Source organism: Agelaius tricolor, unplaced genomic scaffold (genome assembly GCF_023055355.1).
Source record: "Agelaius tricolor isolate 1412-34295 unplaced genomic scaffold, bAgeTri1.0.p SCAF_2, whole genome shotgun sequence".
In the NCBI taxonomy this organism is placed as follows: Eukaryota; Metazoa; Chordata; class Aves; order Passeriformes; family Icteridae; genus Agelaius; species Agelaius tricolor.
The window spans coordinates 41,594,012-41,617,519 of NW_027269262.1; the positions used below are offsets into that span (position 1 = coordinate 41,594,012).

Below are 23,508 nucleotides of genomic sequence, written 5' to 3' on the forward strand. Positions count from 1 at the left end.
TTTCAAATGGAGAAGATGTTTTGTGGAAATATTTCTGAGCAGAAGGCATGCTGCATGAGAGATAAGAAGTAGACTCATTCTTGATTTCATTTCTTGCATTCAAAGGGTAAAATTGTCATTGTCTGCATAGACAGCCATAGGGCTATTCTCGATATTCACCTTAGGCATGGGTGTGAAAAATTATATAAACTGATATTACATGGTAGTTTAAAGATCATGTTATACCTCTGGTCTTCAAGCCAAGATCTCTGAATCCTGAGTGGATATTGAATATAATTTGAAGTTTCTTCAACAAATAGCTGAAAAGAATATATCTGCAGTTAATAGACTTACACTTATTTTATAAGAAACTAACCAGCCTCAACGATATTTTAGGCATTCACAAATTTAAAAGCAGCTGAAACCCACTATCTCTGTTATGTCACAGACAGGCATTGAGATATCTTTCATTGAGAAATGTGGGATAGCAGCACATACACAGACCATATTATATATGATAGTATCCCAGTGAGGAGTATCTTTCCATAGTGGTTTCATACATTATGATGAAAGATTCTCACAATCATAGTCCTCTATACAGAAGATAGTTTAGCAAATCAGTTCCATCTACTTATGCACTGTGATCAATATAAAATAAAATGGGAAACAAAAAAAATAGTAACAAAAGTACATTTCAAATTCCATAAATATAAGATAAAAATATGGGACATTCCTGATACAATTAAATACCAAAATACACTGTTGGTAGCTACAGTAATGTTACTCTTGCTGAATGGAAGTTCTTGCCTTTATATAGCACAGAATAATCTGAGTTATACTAGAAATGGAGGAAAATACAAGATATAAATAACAGATGTAATAAAACTCAAGACTGCCACCAGCAAGAAAACAATATATTCCTTTATACATCTCCATGAAGTCAGCCAAAGTGCCAAAAATGATACTGTTTGTGGAGTTATGTCCTGACTCAGATGAAAATTTTCTTGTATGGAGCTGTATGAGTGTTAACTTAAAAAGGGTTACTCACATGAATCAGCAGAGTTTGATTGGTCCAAAGCACAGCTGGAAGATAATTCATCCTTCAGGAAAAAAGTCCTGATAACTTCAGCTTCTTACTGAAAAGTTCTTTCTTTTGTCTTTCTTTTGTCTTCTTGTCTGGCCTGCAGGAACAAGTGATTTTTAATTTTGGGGAGGCAGGGGTAGGCTATCTAAAACACTCAGCATTCCTTGGCTGCATAGCATTAAGAGGCTTATCATCTATAATTCATTTAATCTATATTTCATTTTCTAAGGCGTTAGAGCAGTGTTTAGATCAAAAGCATATTGTGCACTACTACTTACTAACTCTGTATAGGCGGTGGTATAGGAGCTTCTTGGCCTCTGCCTATCCTAAAATCATATGTCCTTCATTGCATGGCAGTTCTGGGAAGAGACTGTCCTAAATTCACACAGAACAGATTGAAGGGCTTTCTAAGTCTAGTCTAGACTTAAGCAGTCATCAAGAGTTTTGATAAGCCAAACCACTGAATCTTGCCTCATCTACTCCTTGCTCTGTATTAGATCAGGGCTTGGCAAGTGTCCTGGATCAACAACAAATTCCCATATGGATTTCTGATTCTGCTTTCTGAAATTTAGCAGCTTGAACTTGAAATCAGATGACTTTTACTGAATCTGGTCATATTTCTTCCTTCTATCAGTATTCTACCCATCTTTTCCTTGTGCTGTGCCCACACCACCTGCTAATCCATCTGGTCTGTTCCTGTGTCTGTTGCCTATATCCCAGGCTTTACTTGCCTAGCATTCGATAACTCTTTATCTGTGACTGCTCCCTTCAACCTGCCAATCCTGCAAACTCCTAACTTGTTCTTCTTCTCCTCATCATAGTCATTCTCTATTAAAGATGGGTCAGTAAGGCTGAGTTAGCTAATATTCTGATATTCAAATGGATCACCGATGTTATTCCCTTTGTGAGGCTGAAACCAAAAACACAGCAGAGATTTTTTCACATTCTTCTACTGGACCCTACAAGACACATATATGCTCCCTTTCCACCTATCTCTTTCCTTTTAAGAACAGAAAAACACTTTGCATACCTCATTTCCTCCTGCCTAAAACTGCAGGTACTCTGTCAGCCTCTTCATGCTAGGTTGTCTATAAGCTCCATACCCTTCTTCTGTCCTAAACCACTATATTCCTTTTCACCCTTATTCATTTCTCCAATAGATTTCCACTCCCTGCCCTATGCATTTGACAGAAACCATAGTTCCCTAATATGTCCATACATTTTCTATGCATTACCCTGTGCATTACATCCCCTTTTTTGACAAGTTGTTTCTATAAGTTGTTCCACTTATAGCAGATCTCCCTAGATTTTCCACTTCCTTTTATTCTGCTCCCAACACATTATCACAGAATTAGGAAAGTTAAAGTTTGAAGGGTCCTCCTGAGACATATTTTGCCCCTTTACCTGATCCTACTGCTCAAGAGGGATCTGCTAAAGCAGGCTACCCTCTTGTACTGGGGAGCCCAGACTTGGACCCAGCCCTCCAGACATTGCCCCACCAGAGCTGAGCAGACTGTAAAGGTCATCTTCCTCAGCCTGCTGGCAGTGGTCTTCCTACTACAGCCTAGGATGCTGGTGGCCATCACTGCAAGCACACATTGCTAGCTCAAGTTCAACTTGACCACCAGGACTCTCAGGTCTTTTTCTGCAAAGCAGCTTGTCAGCTAACCAGTCCTCAGCATCTCCTGCTCCATGGAGTATTCCCCCCACATCAAAGAGTCACTTTTCACCTCATTTCATGTCTCTGTACCCCATCTTGTCTTCCAGTGTCATAAGAAAACACTAAAATGTGTTGTTAGAGTGTAAACTAGGAGTGGAGACAAGGAGATACAGGTATGCTGGAAACTATTGTTGCTAGATCTGGAATTCATCAGGCACTATGGCAGCTGAGCTAAGACAAAAGGGTCTCTCAATCCCCTATGTTTTTCCAGTCCTTTCAGGCTATGCACACTGATGTCACTATTTGCTTGCAATGTTGCAATCTCTCAGAAGTTACAGTTGCAACTACTAACTTGAGAATATGACAGAATGGCCAAGACAGATCGCAAGGTGCTTTGAGATCTTGTGCCACAGACTGTCCTTAGCTCGTGAGATGCCTTTCTGACATAGTAATTCCACTAATAGTTTTACTCTGACATTGTTACTGCAGAGATATTTGGGATCTGGCAATAACAGTATTATTTTCTTGGCTAGTGGTCAGAAGAACAATTCAGAACAATTCATTAGAAATTGCGTGTAGAGAGGAGACAGAGGTCATTGAACTACGAAGTCAACATCCTGCTTCCAAATACATTTGCATGTTTCCATCATGCAAACTAATCTTCTGAAAGGTACTCTGTAATTTCTTAGCTTGACTTTGTTCCATTTACCAATACTAAACATGATACTAGCTATCAGATATCTATGCTGAAAACATAAACAAAACCACAAAAAGAACCATATGTTCCTCATTTTCTAGCTGTTATCTCAACATTTGCAGCTTTTGCAGGGCTGAACTCCAAGTGTGGGAACATAGTCTTCCTTCATCCAATGGATTTCATATGTACCTTCACAATAGTTTGCTTTCACATGTAGTTTCTCCTTATGGACTATTCCTTTATGTGTTTCCAGCTATTAAGCACCAAATATAAAGAGAAAGCTGAAAAATTTATGAGCATCAAAAGTGAAACTAGTTACAGGCAGAACAAACGTGTATATGTTTGTGAGCATGTCTATATTTTTGTGTGCATGTGTTTGTGCTCCTAAAATGCTGGAACTAATAATGAGTTTGATTTGGACTGAGCAAAATTTTTTAATATCTCAAGTGATGCTGCCATTTGTTCTGTATTTTCATTGCTAGCTTTTTCTTTTTCCATGAGCAAGTAGAGTAAATGTTCAAGTTCAGCAGTGGTAGGTGCTATGCAGAGGATAACTAAGATGACAACCCTGGATACCCCTAAACGGTCTGTGAGGGTTATGTAATATAGTAGCAAATAAAAGTGCCAGCAGTTTTCAAGGGTATATGTAAAAGACCAGTTAAATATGTCATGTAACCCCTTAGATTTCTCAACCTATTTAGCTTGCATCCTCATTCAACACTGTAAAATTATCTATATATACAGATACTCATGTTAAACTATTGAGAGCCACTCTTTCCCCAGAAACAGTCAGATTATTCTGCATGAGTAGAGCCACAGCAACCATCATTTAGATACACGAGGAGACCAGTCTGTCTGTTCCCAGTGTGTACCACAGTATAATGCACATTTCTTGCCTGATGTTTTGTACCTCAGCTGGTACTTGGCAGCTGCAAGGGTCATAAGTTGATCTGCAAAAATATGATTCCAGATAATATTCCTCCAACAGTTCTTTCTTCTCCAGAAGCTTTTCTTTTTGGAAAAGCCACAAAAGGGAACCACAACTAATATTTGAAAACTGTGGTAAATACCCATATCTATGAAAAGATTAAGTTTCTATACAGACTGTATTGGATTAAAAGCATTGGTAATATAAGAAATTCCTGGTTTTGCTAAAAAATATTTTAAAAAAGGGGAATCTCAAAACACAGACACAAACTCACTGTCAAAAATTAAATTCCAAGTGCAGTTAGAAAGGCTGTGGATTTGGTCAATCAGACTTTTGAGAACTAGCTTGAAGTGAAACAACCAATGAAAGTCAGGAACCAGAGACAAGGAGCACAAAAGGCCACATTCATACATGAGAGCAGTGAACAGGAAAATAATGAGACACAACCCTGGAAAGAGGTTAAAGAGAAGGCCTTTGGATCAGGATCCGAAATACCATCAGGGATGAAGGCAAGAAAAATGTCATCAGCTGTGGCAGTCTCTTGTACTATGGAACCAGGACTTTGTAAATATGCTGAGTAACCTTAAGACTCCTGACTCGGTTATCTAGCTGGGTACCTCCTGGCAACTAGTTTATGCTTCTGTTAAAGAAACTATAGAGCCACAATTTAAGATACAAAGCAGGTGATATTAATTTCAACATAGCTTAAAACAAGGAAGTAAAACCGAGGGCAAAACGAAATATCATTATTTCTTCTTCTAAGAAAACACAACAATGTTTGATCTTCAGGATTGTAATCATTAGAATATGAAAGGTTTAGATGATATCATACACAAATGATTTAACAAAAGTAGTGTTGGGTCTGTGGAATTTTTTTATTATCATTATGGTAGATTAACACTTGCTGTATTTGTTTAAGTTTTTTAGAAAATGACTGAGCGAAGTGAAACATATAGATGGAAGACCTTTGGTCTTCTCACAAAACCTTATTTTACCAAGGTTACCTCTAAGAGGTCCGCGTGACTCTGATTCATGCAACAATTCCTCAAAGGCAACAAAATTATTTCCTGACGACATATGACAGAAATACATGCCCTTTTTCCAAAAATTTGGGGTGCCAATGAGTTTGTTGCTGCTGGATTCCTATACCACTGAACTATTTAAATGAAAACTGTAATACTGCAATGTTATATTTTAGAAGAAAAGCCACATACTTTATTAATACTCTTCCTTTTAAACTGAAAATGCATAAAGATTTCAGTAAGTATATAACTCTATGTGTTTCAAAATTTTTTTCTTTATTTCACAGTATTTGGATTTTCTTCTTCTCCAAAGCAGAAAAAGTTCTGCTCTTCTGTTTTTGCGTGAGAATACAGTTCCATTATTTGAAAAGGTCAAAGTTTACTTCCCTCCATTTATCCTAAATACACTCCTGTTAAAGTGATTCTTTAATAAGCTATTTATTTTACAGCTCTAGGAAAAGGGCACTTGTGCCTTAATTAAAATATTATACATGGAACTGCCAGCCTTGCTTCAGTCTGACTGTGCTATTGAGTCTGACAGTTCACCTAAATCTTCATCTACAGAAGATAAATTGCTCTTAAGTTCACAAAACCAATACATTAAGAAACAAACTTATAGACTGTAATTTATTTTCAATCTATTAATGTGGAGGCACCTTAGGATTTGAACGCCACTAGGTGTTCAGAGAATCTTCGAATGTATGTAATGTATTTGTTTACCTTGATCATGATGGATTCAGCTACGCCATTACATGTGGAAACTCAGAAATAATTCTTTCTGACTACTCCCTTCTGAAAGTGGAAGAAAGGAAAGAGATTGTGGGACACTTAGCACAGGAGAGAGAAAGAGAAGCACCTGCAGAAAATACTTATACATTGACAATGTCTATCCCATGTTGCATAATCCAAATGCAAAGGGTGAGAGATGAAGACAGATAATATGCCACTTTGGAGCCTTCATTGAATATATGAGAAATTTTGTCAATCTGAATTAAGTATCTTAGCATATCACCTAATGTCTTTAGAAGCAAAATGAGGATCGACATTCCTGTCTGAAACAAGCCAATTAGTCAGTTAACCTTGTAAATCACAGTTTCTTTTGTGACCTGGAGCAGACAGTCCTCAAATTAACAGAATTAAGGATAGCTCCACAAGGTATAATAGCTTTGATTTTCAAGGAACAAAAGAGAACCTGAAATCCAGTTCAGTCTATTTAAACTCACAAATCCAAACAACATTCATATCCCAAAAACTTCCTTTACTGATTTCATTATCCCTGTGAAAAAAACAACAAAGCGACTCAAAAACCTGAAAATAAGATATGTGCTCTTGTGGTAGGTTGATCTTGTCTGGCTGCCAGACTCCCACTTTGTTGGTCTTTCACTCCTCCTTTTCATCAGGACAGGGGGATAAAATAAGATGGGAAAGCTTGTGGGTTGAGATGCAGCAAAAGCTGCATATGGATGAAAAGCACAAAGAGGAATTAATTCAGTACTTCCCATCAGCAGGCAGATGTCCAGACACTTCTTGGAAAGCAGGTCCTCACCACTCATAATGGTTGTTTGGGAAGACAAATGCCTTAGGAATGAATGCCGCCACCTCCTTCTCCTTTCTCCCATCTCTATCTGATGAGTATGGAGTCATATGATATTGGATATCCCTTTATTCAGTTGGGTCAGCTGTCCTAGCTCTCTCTCCTCTAAATCTCTTGCCCACCCCCAGCCTACTGGCTTTTGGGAAAAGGAGAGGTTCAGATAGATAGCCGTGAAGCTGTGGAAGCACTGCTCAGCACAGCTAAAACACTGTTATCAACAGTGGTTTAGCCACAAGTGCAGAGCACAGCACCGTCAGGGCTGTTGTGACAAAAGTTTATTCCTTCCCAGCCAGACCCAGGACACCAGGACAGCTTTGAAATCTATTCTTCCTTCCTTCCGCCACTTCCTTCCTTCCTTCCGCCACTTCCTTCCTTCCTTCCACCACTTCCTTCCTTCCTTCCTTCCTTCCGCCACTTCCTTCCTTCCGCCATTTCCTCCCTCCCTCCTTCCCTCCCTCCCTCCCTCCCTTCTGCTATGACATTCCCTCCAGGGTGACTTTTTCCAGTTCTTCAGACAAAGCCATAATATATTGTCATTTTAATGCTTTTCCTGAGTTTTAGTAGTTCTGACTAAAATCAATTAGATTGAAAATATTAGCCTCAGTGGTGTCTGGATATGGTCTTTTCATCCTCCCTGTCAAGTCTAATATTTTTTTAATTACAAATCAGACTTTTATTTTAATTAGAAATTCTACAGGATTACAAAGAATGAGCATGAATGTTGAAAAGCATTCTATAGTAGGAGACGGTATTGCCTTTAGTAAGTCCATCTGTGGTTTAAAACAATATTATTAATATACAAAGAGGTATTCTCTTTGCTATGACTGGGCTCCAAAATTTGCCATTTTCCACCAAGAAATACTGAATCATTGGAACATGCCAACAGATTAAACTCCTGTCATAATTTAAAAGTACTCTGAATTCTCCAAACTTAAATATGATTTAAATCATATTTAGAATCAGAGTATTGAAGTGTACTATGGTTATAATTTGATTAATCAAACTGATGATACATACTTCCTGCTTCACCAACACAGTTGAAGTTGCTATGTATTTTACAATAACCTGGAAATCATGTGAGGACAAGACAGTTTGATGACATGGGATACTTTTTAATCATATCTGGGGCTTTGTTGTAGCCTCATTAAATATCTGTGTGATCTTACACACAAAGAGATGAAAGTATTCACTACCTTTGTATCAAAGGAAAGAATAAAAATAACCAAGAGCAAGACATCGCTTCAGCACATGAAGTACTGAGAAGACCTAAATCCATCCACTATTTGCAAACACAAATGGGAAAAGTAAAACTCATTGAAAATACAGGTTCATTAGAATATATACTTTCTTTCAGAGAACGTTGACTGACAAGGTTCATATGGAACAACAATAAATATCCAGGTCAAGAGACAACCTCTTTTTTCTCATATCAATATCGAGAATGACAATGACACATCACCAAAGACATTACCATTAGCAGGTTTCATTAACAATGGCACCTTACCTTTCTTGGGACTTACCCAATATTGTATAATTTTTACTTTGTAAACACTCACAGGGAGGGCCAATAAAACCAATAGGCCATAGAGGAAGACACCAGTTTCTGTTACATCACAAAGATTTCTTCTTCATACTGAGCAAGTGACTACAGCAATGAAAATGGAGAAGAACCTAACCTGCACTCTCCACATAGAATCTATACTTTACTGATGTTCATCTTATGATTTTCCCAATCCTGGAACTTGATTGTGTGATAAGTTTTCCCTCATATATTTGTGGAGCTTGGGTCAAAGGTCACTTTTGACACAATCTCCCAACCATAATGACAACTTGAATTTATATCTTCTATGTCATCTCGAAGTATTAATTGTAACCATACAAAAATCTACTATTGTGAAGTTAGCATTTTTGGAGTAGAAACCTTTCATTCAACAGCACTATATTCCCAGAATTTAATATTTCAAAATTAGCAAAGAAGGAATAAAACACTTCAGAGTTTTTAATGTGCCTTTCAATATAAATCAATTTCTTACAGCAGTTGGGATAGTTCTATATAGTTCTATATGGCAGCAGAACATTTAAGGAACACATTGTGGAAATTGTGGAACACATTTCCACAGTCAAATAATTCTATGGAAAATGAGATGTAAAAACACTGTGGGAAGTGCTCAGGAAGCAAGGAACCATATAAAACTTCTTATTGTTTTGACCACACGAAATGTGAAAAATTGTATTCTACAGAAGTGTTTTAATAAATCTGGGATAACCAATTTCTGTCAGAAAGGTTTCTGAAGGTAACATTTTAAAAGTAGATGAAACTAAAGTTTAGGCAATCTTTTCTGCCCCTTCTAAAAGTCTCACCTACTTCACTTCTCCCAATTCCTCCAGTCCACCACTCTTCATGGCTGGTGATAGTGGTGAATTTTATGGGAGGAAAAGAAAGGAATCAGTTTGGCCTCCCACAGACCTTCAGAATTTTAAAAATAAGACAACAGCAGTGCTGTGAGGAGGTCATTGGATGAAGGTCTTCAAAGTACAAATTGGTGACACTAGTTTCTGCTTCCTACTTTTGCCAGCCAGCAGTTCTGTCCAAGCAGACAGATGACCAAAGAAACAAAGAAACAAACAAAGCCCATTTGATGGCAATGACAAAATCAATGTTGATGTCAGTTTCTAACTTATTAATTCTTTGGCACTGTACTTCTCTCCATAAACTCTGTCCACTTGATAATTACCAACATTTTCATTTTCCAAATACAGGAACATGACCTGGAAGGTAAAAGAGTTTCAGAAGTTTTCACTGCTGTCTCAAAGTTATCCAGGACTGAAACACAGACTAATTAACTTATTTACATTATTTCAAAACATAGGCCTACCTGATACATCACCAAGAATAGAACAAAAAGCCACCTTCTCCAAAACCCATTTAATTTTTTTTTTAACAGTGAAGGAGGGAGATTTTCAATTGACTAAGAGGGGTGAGATCTGGTAAACTGGAGAGAAAAGAATACCACTACATAAAGTAAATAATAGGAAAATTAAATCTGGCCGGTGTTAAAATCACTAAAGCCAAACCAAAGTTGAAACACATTTCTGTGTTTCACATATTCAACACTGAAGGCATAATCTGAAATTGTACAATAGACATCCAGTAAAGAATCAAAGTTGTCCAAGCAGCAAAATGGCTCAGGGAACAAAAATTATTTTTTCTTACTGCTTCCTATTAGCAAAATCATTCAAATGCAGGTACTAAAAACAATGGCTACACAGAGGATTCCACTCTGGGATAAGCAAAACTTACTTTTTTTCTTATACAGCTGAATACAACATCACATCTTTTCCTATTAGCCCTGATAGACTAATGCCTGCCCAAAGCTGCAGTCACTTGCCTTATGATGAATGAGTTACTGGACTCTGTGTAACTCATATTGATGGGAATCAACACACAGAGACCATCACCACAGCTGCTCTTAATTAGCTGATTAATGATAATATAAAGAAAGAGGAAGCCATGTGAAGGATTTGTGTTGCTGTGGTATCTTCTATAAACGTAGATAGACAAGTAGCTACCTTTTTATTACCCAGATAAGAGGAATAATTTAAGAAATTGAAAGAATAATAATCCTGCATATAACATACTTTGTGTGCATTCAAATGCTATCTAAAGCAAAATCTTGTCACTTGGGAGCTCTCTTCATAAATCATTGATAGATGATAGCAAATGTCCTCAGCAGTCAACATCTGAAGTGATTAATTTCTTCAACCTTGACTTATAAGGCTATTTGCTGTAATTATGCTGAATACATGACTTTGTCAAGCCTGAAACCCTGGCATGTATGTCATATATGTAGGTCCCAGTTGCCCCCTTTTTGCACCAACTTGGAGGCAGTGAAAATTCTGTGAGAAAAATGGAAACCAGGGACGAGCTCTTAGGGATTATGAAGCTGGAACAAGAATTAGCTTGTGTACAACTCTTTCCAGAACTCCCTAATGCAGTCTGAAGACACTGGGGATTCAACAGCTCATTTTTACCTTTCTTCTTTTCCACTAATTTATTTTAAAAAAATAAATCTAAGCAATTTTCTTTCCCAACTAGTCTGTGTTGAATTTTCAGACTTTCTGAAATTCAAATGTACCTTTGTCTGGAAAGAGTTCTCAACAACTTTCAGACCCCCTCATCCTCACACACAAAGGCACATATATATCCATTATATGTGTTAGTGGCCCAGTTTAACTCATGGCAAATGTCCTAACAGCTGACAAGAGGTTGGATTTCCAATGGCAGACTCCCTACAGCAGTCTTCATGATATTATTCTGAATTAGGTCACCACAGTCAGGATCTACCCCCTTCTCCCAGCTCCAATACTGATTTCTAGTACAGTCTAGTGGGTAACTTAATCTCCCCATCTCTCAGTTCTCATATTTAGATTAGCCATACACTTTTTGTTTGGTTCATTCAAATTTAGACTGCAACGTGTTAAGACACAAATACAGCACATTCAGCATAACGAGACCTTTATGTCAGCTAAGGCCTTCAGGTGCTTCTGCAGAAAGATAATAGAAAAAAAATAATTAACCTCAGTGTGAGTGGATTCTCTCAGTATACTTCACAGCGAATTCTGAAAGTTTAATAATCTTCATATTTTCACTAGAAGACAGTGCTATGTCTTTTGTGCTGGATGTTAAACTTCAAATAAGATGAGAAACAAGAGGACGAAAGGTAAGAGGTAAAAGACTAGATTTAAGATGTAACTTGGTGACTGTCAGCATTTTAAACCATTCCTTCCATTATTTCCAAACTCATTAGTGATTGTCCTGACTTATGCAGCTGTAATTAATATTTGTTTCCTGCAGTCTTTTCTGTTTGATTCACTGCAGGCCCCTATCTCCCATATTCTGTAATCTAGTTAAGCAGTTTTTCTGATGAGATGTGAAGGCTCCAGCTTGTTTTCAATGCAGAACATCCCTTTATAGCTGATTCATTGTTGGGAGAGAGGCGCTAGTTGGGGTAATAAGGAGGTATGAGGATTTTAATTGCAGAATAATTATTACTAGCATAGCTGGCAAAACATAACTCTGAAGGATTTTGGAGAAGCAATAAAAATCTATGTGCAAAAGTAGCCAATATGAAGTGTGCTATGCTCTACAAAATTATTTTCATACTAAAATAATTAGAGGGCACTTTTGGGTATGGATGAAAACTGTACCTTATAAACAAAATAAATTGCCACTTTCTTTAATTGCTGAATTTAAAAAATGAGCATAACAAACAAAACCCCTTATACTTGATTGAATACATTGTCATTTTGTATAACTTAGAATTATTGAAGTAATAAACTTGAAATGGAGAATTAGGTGATTTTTATTGTACTTTTACTGTCTTGTTCACAAGAGGGTTTTTAGACATACATTTTAAAAATACAATGTAGTTAATAACTTCTAGATTTTTGTTACCCTTGTTAATTTTGGTAATTAAAATTTGTGTCCTGAAATGTAAAATAATACCTTTGCAATGCAGAAAGAATTTCCATATAAACTGTGATGAATCACATTTATATCAGCTAGCTGTTTCCAGAAGAAAACTTAGGATTACAGAGGAAGAAAACACACATGCTGCGCTATATACTTCACACAAAGTAAAAGAAGGAGTAAATTTTTCTGTGGTTGTAACCACATATAATCCACTTAGATGTCAAATTTAGATGTAGAGATTTACAATTTAAAAATATTGCCAATTGCATGCAAACAAACTCTCTCTATCAAAAATGGCAATGAGATCTACATCCAGACCCTCTCCTATGACTCTAAAAGGTTGTTCAGGTGAATAAAGTAGTGCATTCTGGTGAATCCACCCTGGTTTAAAGGAAATCACACATTCTCAGCTGTTATGCACTTTACTGAGAAGGAAATCACTTGCATGATATTGTCAGACTTTAAGTCTGATACTTAAAGTCTGCTTTAGTCTCTTAATACTCTGTCTGTCTAGGTAACTATCAGTTTTGTTCTTAAGTTCCTTTAACACAGGCCCAATTATGCAGGAGCTCACAATCCCTGTTCACTTAGACTCATTACAGACCAAAATGATCCCAAATATTAGTTGAATCTATTTTTATATTCTAGATCTTTGGAAAAAAAGAATAAATAGAAGTAGTGGCTTAAAAATACCTTTTGGACACTTTGAGTTTCTGTTCTACCTTGTGTTTCTGTTTGGCAAGTGATTATAGAAAGAGAGAAGTCATCTTCTAAATAATATAGGACAGCAATAACAGGAAGATGTCTCATTTAATGTCATTTTGTCAGTTTTTATCAAGTAGTTCAGAACTGACCTGCAGAAGTATAGTCAAACTGGTTTCCTACAGCTTCTTGTGCTTGCATATCTTTTTTTGGCAACGACACAGTGAGATACTTGTCCATGGAAGAAGTGATTACCTCTTTAGTGACAACAAAAAGCTTTTCCTTTCCTTTTTTTACAGCATCACATCGGATAGCTGAGAACTGAATTCTAATAGAACATAAATTATTAAATGCTTTCTGGTTTGATTCTGATGTTTGTGGCTTTGGTCAGAACTGGTACACGAGTTTTTGTGTTTTGTCAACCAAAAGAAAACCTACTGGGTTTCAGCTGCATGCTGCAGCAACTATTTTGTACGAAGGTTATAGATCTATTCTAGAGGTAGTTGAACAAGGTCCTGCCAAGGCTTTAAGATTAAATTTGATATTGAATATGATTCAGCTGTTAAAAAATTAACATTGGGCATAACATAATCCAAAGTCCTTAAACACTATAGTAATTACATTGATGGATTACAGAGCTCTTCTTGGCAGACACAAAGTATAAAAACTACGCTCAAATGGCATTGTTTGAGTTTAAAATAACAGAAATTGATCAGTTATCAAACACCATCAAAAAAAAAATCAGATTCCTCATATTAAACTTTAGCACAGGACTCTATAGCCTCATGGATTTCCTAGTTGTAATGCATTGCCATAGATTAAATGGGGTTTAAAAATATCGCCATTTGATAGACAATGATCAGATAAAGAGCTTCACAAGAATCCTGCTCTAAGCTTCAGAAGTTGTTTTATTTAAAAGTTCAGAGTGACTTTCATCACCTGTTTCATCCTTTTGCTTTCAATAACTCAAGGTATGATCATTACCTTCATGAACAGGTTTCTTGTGGTAGCAAGCGTTCAATGAGTCTTATCGTCTTAATCATCTTATCATCAGATCCCTGACATGAAGTCCAGCTGATGACTAATTATTAGTGTCACTCCTCAGATATTGATTCACAGATTAGTAAGGTTTAACATCTCTATTAATGTCCTCCATGATGAAATGGCATGCACTCCCAGCAAGGTCACGGATGACAGCAAACTGGGGTGGACACGGTCCATAGAGGGCAAGGCTATTATTGAGATAGACCTTAACAGGCTGGAAAAAATCCTCAGATGGGTCCACAAAGGTAAAGTTCAGCATTCCTGATGAAAAAGTCAAATGTGTAAGTAGCACATCACTGTGGCAAAGACAGCCACCTGCATCTTGGGCTGTATTGACTGGAGCACAGCTATTAAAAGAAGCTGTTCCTCCTCTCTCCGTCCTACTTGTGATATTGCATCTGGACTACCATGTCCAGCTTTGGTCTCCCCAGGACAGCAAGGAAACTGATGTCCTGGAATGAGGCCAGGAACAAGCAACAAAGCTGACTAGAGACCTGGAATACATGGGGTGCAAGGATGCATTAAAAGAATTCAGTTTGGTCAGTCCACAGAAAAGAAAGCTAAGAAAAGCAGCTAACTTGACATCCCCAATTATATTATTTGATTACTTGTAGTTTTCAGTTCCTCTAGGAACCTCTAAGGCAACACTATCACCAAAAAAAACCCAAAAGAAAACAAAAACGTCCAATGAAAAACAAAAAAAGCCCAAGAGAGTTGAGAGACTTTTTTGTTTTAAATTCTTTGATCTAAAAGCATTTGGGAAATTCAATTGGCCCATTAGTGATTAGATTTGAAGGGGAAATTCAATTTCTATAGTAGAAAATAAGTAAACTTAATTTTTTCACTAAGGTTATATTTTTCCTTCTCTCTTACATATGGACAAACTCAGACTGACACCTTAATGGCATTGTTCTTGCCTGTTTCTCCTTTGCCAGCTTTGTGACTGTGATTCCTGAAGTGACCAGGTTAGTTCCCCTGTAAGACTTGCCCACGATTCTTTGCCTTGGCTTGCAAACTTCATTGACATAGCTGGTTTTATGTGCAAAAGTTCTAAACTCCATCTTCATGAAACTTTATTATTCATGAGACTGGAACAAGTAATATATGTCAGCCACCCAATTAGTCTCCTTTAATGCACTTTTCAACTGCAATGATGTCGCAACAGCTCATTGCAGAGTTAATGGAGCTGAGTGCAGCAAGCAGGCACACACAACTTGAAAAGGATTCTCTCTTCCAAAAGTTAATTTCTCCATGTGGAGCTTATTTCCTGTATATTACAAGTTTTTCCTCCTAGTCCAGCTGGAAAATTCCTCAATAATTCTTCTCTCATTTATTAAAATTTGTAAGTGTAAATACTATCTACACGCCCCAGTTGCAGCAGCAAATTTGAAGTAACTGAATACTCACATAAACTTTTGTCACACCAAAGGGTTAAATGTTTGGATAGATCCAAAACATCAGTACCATGATAAAGTTAGTTCTTAAGAAGCCTTAAGAAACTCTGGTATTGAATTTTTTATACTGGTAGACTAGTTCATAAGACAAGAAATCTCACTTTTATGACATATTTCTTCTTTTTCTCTACTCTGACATCCTTTATCACTCAAACTGGTACAATTAATTGATGAAATACCAAAATGAAAGAGATTTCCACATCAACAACATAGTAAATGAAGAGTCATAGGGTATCAGCACCATTATAGTCAAAACAAAAGTATTCTAAAACTATTGGTTAGAAGAAATTAGGAGTGATGATCACTTAGTAGATTAAGAACCTTTTCTCTTTTTGATGAATAATTAACAGAGAAAACAGAGACACAGAGATACACAGAGACAGAAGAAAAACTGAAACAACTTTTAATCTTGTAAAAATACTTCTGTAGATAAATATTGAATTGAAGTCACAACATGTTTTTTCTAAGATAGAAGAGCCTTGGAATTTCCTCAGGAAAATGCAGACTTCTCATCAAAACAGCAATGATATTTTCCAGACTGACAGCTGGGCTATGTGATTTACAGAATCACAGAATCACAGAATCACTAGGTTGGAAGAGACTTTCAAGACCATCAAATCCAACCCATGCCCTAACACCTCAATTAAACCATGTCAAGTGCCACATCCAATCTTTTTTTAAACACATTTCTTCTTCCTGGTTGGATGTACAACAAGAGACTCCCAGTAGGATGTCAGCCTTGTTTCCCTTCCCCCTAATTCTTACCCATAGGCATTCAACTTCATCGTCGCTAATTTCAGTACCCACGGCACCAAAAGCCTCTCTAATATAAAGGGCCACGCCTCCACCTCTTCTCCCTTTTCTGTCTCTTCTGACGAGCTTGTAGACATCCAGTGCAGCACCCCAGCCATGTGAGTCTTGCAACCACGTTTCCTTGATGGCAACTACATCATAGCTTTGCTGCTGCACCATGGCCTCCAGCTCTTCCTGTTTGTTGCCCATGCTGCACATATTGTGCACCTCAGCTGGGCAGCTGGTATCACCCCTAACTCAGGCTTACCACCCTTGGGCCTGCTTCCAGACAGCCCAGCTGCATCCTCTTTCCCCTTCAAACCTAATTTAAAGCCCTCTCAACAAATTCTGCCAGCTCATGGGGTAAAATCCTTCTGCCCTTAACAGAGAGATGGAGCCCATCTGATTCCAGCAGACCAGGTGCTGAAAAATTTACCCTGTGATCAAAGAACCTAAAATTCTGCTGATGCCACCATCCCTTTAGCCACTTGTTAATGTGGGCTCTCCTATTCCTTTCATCATTTATCTCTGCCACCAAAGGGACTGAGCAGAACACTGCCTGTGCTCCTGCCCTATCAACCTCTTGACCCAGTGCCTTAAACTCCCTTTTAATTGCCCTGATGCTCCTCTTTTCAATCTCACCACTTCCAGCCTGGGGCATCAGCATTGGGTAATAATCAGAGGACTGAATCAGCTCAGGGAGTCTCTCAGTATCATCCCATACCCCAGGGAGGCAGCAGACCTCCCTGCGGGCTGGGTCCAATTGACATATGGGGCCTTCGGATCCCCCCAGGAGGGAGTCACCCACTAAGTTCACTGGGTGCTTGTAAAATTATTTAAGGCACTGGGATGCTATAAAAATGTTGTCTCCCAGTCTTGTAATTTGTACTTTCATATGCTGTTGTTATTCAATGTTTCATAAAATAAAATAAAATAAAGTCCTGCTGCATCTTTTATTTGTTTGCTTGTTTGGGTTTTTTTGGTCTGTAATTGACTTTTACTTCAAATTGGAATGCTTGGTATTTATACTTAATGAGGAAGAAAAACTAAATTTTCATCAGTGTGGCTAAATTTAAAATAAATTTGTATTTTGATTAAAGTGACCTTATTTTTTCTTTAAGTTTTGAAGTGTTTTTGTCTTTAATAGATGACTGAGCTGTACTCCCAGAGCTGCAGAGGGCAAAATGGCTCCAATTAGAACCAGACCCTCTCTTTTGTTCTCATACACTGATTAACTGCTTAGAACCACCCTTCATCCCTGACCCAGGGGGAGGTAGATGTCAAAATGTCCTAGAGGCTACATTATCTTAGGCTAACAGTGATCTTTCACAGATAATTTCCAGTCAATCTTTCTACCTGCTGAGTGGGAAATGGGAAAATTGGGTAACTTGATCTTAGAAAAGTCAGTGGATGTTTTAACAGAAGTTGCTGTCTTCCAGGTGTACCAGAAATCAATAGACCTTTTATTTTTGTAAGGCTAGGATCCATCTCACTCTGCTTTAACAGTTTAAGCAATTAACCCCAACAAATTGCCCCGGGTTCTTTTGCTGCCTGGTGAAAGACAGATCCAAAACCTGATTCACCCCATTTTAAGATTTTCATTAAAGACAAATGGGATGAATCTTCTTTTAGAGATGCTTTTGTTTCACTATGGAGAAGGAAGACCCATACAATTAGCTTATAAGAGACCCTTAACTCTTAATGAGGCTGAAGTTGGAGACGAGAATGTCCTCCCTTCATAAGTATATGTTGTCTGACTTCCATCACACTTTACCTGTAACCTGCTCCTTTGCAGTTTTCAGATTCTAACTCTGATTCCTTGAAGTGTTTTGTTTATATCAAGTCCTTGCAAAACTGGCAATTTTCCATAGACTTTTCCACTGCCAATGTAGTGCAATAAAATAAGATAGAGGAAAAATTAATCAAATTTCTCCTTCAGTTGGGTTCACTTGGGCTTCATGGCTTATTGTGTTCTTGTGTTCTTGTGAGCAGACACAACTTGATGCTTCCACAGGAGCCAATGGGTTTCTAATACAGAAAACAGTTGAAAAAATTATATGAGAAAATATAAAATTCTTCATACCATGTGGCTGTAATGATTGCCACAAAGCTTTGTTCTGCTATCCACTTATGTAATTGAGGGCCCCCCTGATTTACATTAAATTTTATGCAGGCACTGGGGCATTAAAGAAAACAGTATAATTCATGTGATCTTACATATGCATATTACCAATTTCCCTATTGAGCGAGATGGGTAGATTGGACTTCTTTAATATAAAATTACATATTTTGTGTGGTAGGCTGACCCTAAACAGCAGCCAAATACCCACCCATCCTCTTGCTCAATGTCCTGTGGGATGAGGAAAAAATAGAAGGAAAATAAGACTTATGGATCTAAATAATGACAATTTAATAAACAAAGCAGAAAGACTAATTCATTCACTGCTTCCAATCTGTGGGTAAGTATCAAACCATTCTCTGAAAAACAGAATCTCAACAGATGTAACAGGTGTTTTGGAAGATAAAGACCACAACCACCAGCATCCTCTCCTTTCCTCCTCTCCCCCCACATCTTCTATTACCCAGTGCAACATCTTATGGCAGGGGGTACTCCTTTGTTCATCTGCAGTCAGCTGTCCCTGCTGTGTCCCCTCCTGATCTTTTGCCCACTCCCAGCCTTGTCTCCTCGGAGAGGAAAAGAAAAAGCCTTGATGCTGTGCCAGCACTGATCAGCAATAACCAAAACACTGCTATGTTATCAAGTCTGTTTTAGACCCAAATGTAAATCACAGCACCATATGGACTGCTATGAAAGAAGTTAACTCCATCACAGCCAGCCTCAGCACATTGTGAAATGAAGGAGAATGGTTGGAACTATTATACAAAATTAGTTTTTTAAAAGACAGCATTCTGATTTTTTCATAAATCAGGTGGAACAGAGAGTTCTTTCACATCTTTTTTTCTGTCTATAATGGTACATTTTTTTCTGTGTTTAGACCAACTTATACCTCATATGACTTTGATATAAAGTTTATTTATAATTTGTTGCTTATTTCTTCTAGTGCTAGCTCTTTACTGGTATGTACTATCCTATTTATAACACAGAGTTCAAGAATCAAAATGCATCCTTTGTAAGCTTTGTTACAGAATATTTCCTCTAGAATCGTCAAATCTTCTTTTGCTGGACAGTTCTACTGATAACAGACACTCAAAGTAAAGATGGGTATTTTGCTTTTACTGCCAAGTGCGTAAGTGCTTCCTTCTTTAGAACTGCCAAATCACCAAGTGAAGGAACTGAAATGTTGGTCCATTTGTATCATGAAAAGACTATTTTTTTTTCCTTTGTGTATTTTTGGTTTTCGAGGAAAAGAGTGACTTTCTAATACACTAACTGTACTGATTCAAATATATCTGTCAATCAAAAATGAGAGAGAGATATGAAAGTTACACCAAAACATTTTGATGAATTCTTGTTCTGACTGAAAATACATGTATATATTTAAATCATCTTGGAAGAAAAGTGCAGAAGAAAAACAAAGAAGAAAAGTAATTTGATACAAAGCTTTATTCAGTGTAAAGGGATTGACTGAGTTTACTTCACTGATTTAAAAGACCATAAATGAAAACTCTGTTTGGACAACAGGATTCTCTTTAAATGTTCTTTGTGTATAAAACTTGCATTTGCATTTACATTGCCATGATTCAGAGAAAAAGGATGAGGTAAAAGATATTTTAAATTTGTCAAAGTCCTTACAATAGGATTCTAGGGCCCAGTGATGGTGAAGTAGTTCTGTCAAATGAAGAAGACAGAAAGTATATATTCACTACATTATAAAAATTATTTGTGAAATACTAAAAGAAATTAATCTCATGCTTTGTTATAGTCCTAGTCTGTATCCCAAAAATGATATATAGATTTCTCTGCTGTCTTGGCTTAAACTGTATCTCCTTTGGGGCTTCCCCATGATTAAAAGCACATAACTCATTTAAGGGTTCTACCCTGCACCCTTCTTTCTCTGCATGCCAAATCAGCAGAATTCTCATTCATCTGATACTTCTGGTACAACAGACCTAAGAACTTCACCCACTACTATTTTTGGTAGACTAATTAGAAGGATGTTGTATCTCTCAGTGAATTTATTTAAAGAAAGTGGTCTTTTTTTCCTTTGTGCACTATCTGCAAACTTTCCACAAACACACACTCATCCTCAAAATTTCTCTGGGAAATAATGTTGAATTTCCACAAGAAATTTATGTATTTTCATTTCATAAGGTGTTTCAGAGTAAAATTCCAAACAAAAATAAAGCTTATATGCCAAACAGAGAGAATATCAAGATTATCCTTAAAGTTCGGTAAGATTTTTTCCATCATAATTTCTTTTACAGTGGTGATCATAGGGAGTATTAAAAAGAAAACAGTGCTGATTAAATTATCAACATCTTGCATTTGAATGAACAATCCATTTGGCTATTGCTTCTGCTGACAAGAATTTTTATCTGAAATAAAGAAACCTCATAATTTATTTGGCTGAATACCAGACTATTCTGTATGATAAAATGCTTAAGGTACTAAACATTTCACTTTGATGGTGAAAACAAAGAGGAAGGAACTAGATAAATATTCCTGCTGTCCCTGGAATTCAAGGAAACTCTGGCTATTTGTGTCAGTCCTTTGTAGCTCATATAATATGGGAATATGGCCTTGCTAGGAAAATTGAAGTGGATCGCAAAGAAAAGAGACTATTCAAATGTGACCTATGTGGGTTCTAGAACACAGGCTGTACTGTAGAGTCTGAGTATATAAAGAGACTTTATTTACAGCACACTTCAATATCTGACTACTTCTTTCCCATATATTGTACACTGGGGTGGTAATTAAATAAACTTTTCCTTCAGGTTGTGGAAACATTATCACTTGAGCTCTGCATGGGCAATAAAATACAAAATTTCAAATTTTATTTCAAGGTCTATGTTTGAAGTAGGCCTCCACTGTTTGAGTGGACACACAATTGAAGCTCAAGTGTTTGAACATAGCTTTGCAGAGACTAGAACAGGTTTGCAAAAACATTCCTTTTAAAACTGACTTTTGAATTGGAACAAATATTCACAAGTATTATTGGTTGCTCAGCTTGACCTGTTTCCTGCCTTGTCTAGTACAGTGTAACGTGTTTGCATTCCAGATTTTGATTTAAGAAATGCTTTTTGTTCTTAGTGTGTGGTGGCAGGCACAGTTGGCATGAGAATATGTAGGCACAGTTGGAAGAATCGTAGATTGAAACTCTACACATCTTCTGAGATATACATTTTAGACCAGAGGTGAGGAGGTAAGAGGCAAAACATTCAGAAAGCAGCCTACACTGAGTTAGCCACAGCACAATTTAACTATATTCTTAGAAGGATGACTCATTCTGCCAATACTGCCATATAAAAAAATGACCTGCACTTCATAAAGTAGCATTTCAGTTTAAGTGGACAATTCAGTTTTACATTTTTATTTTTAATACTGAACTGGCTGTATGATATAGCTCCATAAAAAGCCATACATAACACAGCAGCAATTTTCTAAAAATAACGTGAGGAATTTATGAAAAAGAATATCAAGCTTCAAGTGCAACCAAAAGGCAATATTGTGAGGCATCTCATGTGGCCTTTCTAAGTGATCTGGAAGTTGAAGAAGAATGGTCTAATTTAATAATCTAACTCAAAGGGTTACAGTGAGACAAAAGCATCCGATTAAGAAAACTTATTTTGCAGAATGAGATGCCCTGTAGTGCTAGAATTTTCTGAAGGTTGTGTTAATCATACATGAAAAATCAACAAAGAGAAAATGGAAATATGTAGCTGAACAAAGGATATTTTCATTAGCTAATCAGTAAAAGAAATAGTGCAAGATAACTCAAATAATTCAGAATCAAATAAACAGCTCCAAAATGTGAATCAAATGCAAGACTTGACCTTAATACTAATTTTCTTTTTTTGGCATGGAAAATAGATGTTTGAAAGTAAAGTGGTCAATGTAAAGTGCTCATTATCCATGATAATTCTGAGGGTTTGGGCACTTAGATTTTTTTCATAATATGTCTAAAGAAAATACTGTTCAGTACTTTCAGATTTTTTTTCTATTACTAGTTCAGCCACAGCAGTCTGCAATTTAATTAGTAGTTACTTAGACCCAAGAGACCTGTTGCGACACACAATTTGCTTTGGGTTTGAGTGGTGTTGTGACACGAGGTAATCATCAAGTCCCTCTATTACTCTCTCAACAGAATGGGGGGAGAAAAAAAATTTTTAGAACTTGTGGATCAAGATAAAGGCAGTTTAATAATGCAAAATAAAAGCTCATGTGTGGAAACAAAGGAATACAGGATTTTTTTTTGTCTGGGCATGGCAAATGGGCATGGCAAATGGGGTTGTGGTCAGTTCATCACACATTGTCTCTGCCACTCCTTCCTCCTCAGAGGGAGGACTCCTCACACTCTTCCCTTGCTCCACTGTGGGGTCCCTCCCATGGGAGACTCTCCTCCACCAACTTCTGCAATGGGAGTCACTTCCAAAGGGCTGTAGTTCATCAGTGAATTCTCCAGTCTGGATCTCTTCCCTGGGATCATAAAACCTGCTGCATTATGGGCTCCTCTTTCCGTGAGTACACAGGTCCTGCCAGGAGCCTGATTCAGCGTGGGCTTCCCACAGGGTCATAGCATCCTTTGGACATCCTCCTGCTCCAGCATGGGTCTTTCCATGGGATATATGTGGTCTCTGCTCCACCACAGGCCTCCACGGGCTGCAGGGGCACAGCTGCCTCACCACAGCCTGCACCACAGGCTGCAGGGGAATCTCAGCTCCAGCACCTGGAACAATACCTCCCCCTCCTACTCAGCTGACCTCATTGTCTACAGGGCTGTTTCTCTCACATATTTTCACTTCTCTCTCCATCTGCACAATGCAGATTTTTCCCCCCTTCTTAACTTTGTTATCCCAGAGATTCTACCACCACTGCTGATGGACTTGGCTTTGGCCAGTGGATCCATCTTGGAGTGGGCAGGCGTTGGCTCTGTCAGACATGAGGGAAGCTTCTGGCA

General features: G+C 37.5%; 1 long non-coding RNA gene across 1 annotated transcript in view; it reads right to left on the minus strand.

Annotated features, from left to right (window-relative positions):
* Nucleotides 1-224: 224 nt before the first annotated feature.
* The window catches only part of LOC139600646 (uncharacterized), a 61,814-nt gene continuing 38,530 nt past the window's right edge, over nucleotides 225-23,508 (minus strand). The window contains exons 2-3 of the long non-coding RNA XR_011682628.1: nucleotides 1,028-1,160; nucleotides 225-299 (exon numbers count right to left, since the gene is read on the minus strand). This is a non-coding gene — a long non-coding RNA (uncharacterized lncRNA). The remainder of the gene's footprint in view (nucleotides 300-1,027; nucleotides 1,161-23,508) is intronic.